Genomic DNA, 2,254 nt, shown 5'->3' with positions numbered 1-2,254 from the left:
TCTCTGCCTCCTGTATCTTTTATCCCTCTTGCTGGTTTGTGCATCCAGTTCCAGGACACGTGAAAGACGTTCACTCCTGCGAGGCCATTATCCTGCGCAGGATTCCTCTTCTGTTACAGCATGCACACACATACACACACACACATTCTGTCACACGTACAGTCTGTCCTTTGTAAGTGTGTTGCCGGCCGTGCAGCGGTCCATCTGCTGCTACCTCTCGGACTCCCTCTCTCCCCTCCCTCCCTCCATTCTCTCTCTCTATGTCCCGTTCAATCACCCTCTCAGCTCCCAGGCTCCATTCATTCCCCCACTCTCGACCAATCACAGCCCCACTTCCTTATCCAGTAAGCCCCTGCTCTTCCCTCTCTCTCCCTCCCAACGCTGTCCGGAGCAGTTTGCCCAGGAGGCTCATGGGAAACCAAGGCACACAGTGAGTACACAGAAATAAGCAGGTTGATTTTGATCACCGGGGCTTTGAAAAAGTGAAAATTTGCACAAGTCATTCGAAAAAGGCAAAGAAAACTTTATGTATAAGGTATCTTTGAAACAAGAACAACAGTAAGGCAACAACAATTACGCAGTTTATGGAAAATCACACTGGTGGGACTCTTAATATGGATCAGTCATTTAAAGAAATGGTTTCTGGCCCTTTTATAAGCATGAAACTTAAAAAATGCTTGATAAAAACTGTGCTCCTCTCTTCAAACCAAAATCAAAACTCCGAAATTATAAGTGAGTTTCTCTGAACGATTGTCTTTGACTTATTTTTACACAAAATTTCAGAGTTTGAACTCGTTTCGGAAGACTTGGCAAATCAAATCTGGAATTACCAGGACATAATGTGTGGTGTTCCACAGGGTTGTGTATTGGACCCACTTCTGTTCTTTCTTATTCTAACTGTTGAGTCGGTTTTGACTTTTTAAACCCTGTTTATGCAACATTTTCTCGTGAAAAAAGGAAACTTCCATTGCATTTGAGAAGTCTGTGCACTCAGAGCTCCTAAAAACACAACTTTTTGAAAACATCTTCAAAAATTGATTTTTTGAAAAAAAAAAAGGCCAACTCTGAAAAGGGAGCAACGTTTCTGAAACACTTGTGCATCACAGCTGTCATAAATAGTTCTTCTGCACATACGAAGCAGATGAATAACATGAATGTTTTTCTCCGGTGTCGTGACTCTGAGTTCATATCCTCCTGGGTCTTGATAGTGTCCCTATGAATGTCCATGTTATCACATGTTAACGTTTACCGTGCATTCTTCTCTGTGTCTGTGAGGTTTCATTCCAAAAACAACCAAGAAAGCCAACTAATGTCCCGGAACGCGAGCTGATGTGTTTTTACTAGAAAAGTTGTCATGTGAAGGACTTCATGTGAATTAGTACAATGTTAGGTCCCGAGTGTACTGTGACCTTTTAAATGTTCATTCAGTCAAACAATCAGTTTGTCTGCATTTATCCAGTATAATTAAACCTTTTACTAGTAATTTTCTAAAAACTGTCATTTGGTCTTTTATAATAACTGCAATAATGTGTGTGTGCTTCCTTACAGCCACTTTAGCTGTATCTACATATCCACATCTATAACTTTATATATGCTTCTCTATATGTATCTGTACAACAGTTGATACAATTGATACATACATTTTTTTTCTCATAAATCTGATCGATTAAATCATTATCAATAACCTTTCTCTCATACCAAGAGTAAAAATCAAGCCTATCAGTGGTTCAGCATTGGTTTAAAAGTCAAAGCTTTTAAAAAATTAATTGAGGCAAAACACAGATACCTTGAAACTCCACTTAAGAAAAGCTCCGGCCATTCAGGAGCAGATCTGAATTATTTAAACTGAAGCCAGCAGGCTGCTGACCGTGGATGAGGAAGAGTTGTTCTTTCTGATCAGGCGATGGGGCTGAATTAGCCCGAAGCTGGCAGATAATGGATGTAACCTTGATTAAAAAGCAAGGTTGTACAGAGAGTTAAACACGAGGCCCATTAGTGTCCTCGCTCGAGAGGTTTCACACTGTTCCACTCCGATGTGAGGCGGCGTTTTACACAAAAGGTGACATTACAGACTCCTTTGTGTTTTTAACCAGGCTGTGAGAGAGAACATCTGCAGGCACGTTTGATATGAAGTTGTTCAATCAATAAAGGAAATAATGAGAATAAGGCTTTTAACCCCAGGAAATGTTAAATCAAAAGAAAAAAAATACTAAAAATCAAGAAATAACCAAGAATGAAGGTACAAAGAACTATT

Source organism: Salarias fasciatus, chromosome 22 (genome assembly GCF_902148845.1).
Source record: "Salarias fasciatus chromosome 22, fSalaFa1.1, whole genome shotgun sequence".
NCBI classification, from domain to species: Eukaryota; Metazoa; Chordata; class Actinopteri; order Blenniiformes; family Blenniidae; genus Salarias; species Salarias fasciatus.
This window is presented reverse-complemented; position numbering follows the sequence as displayed.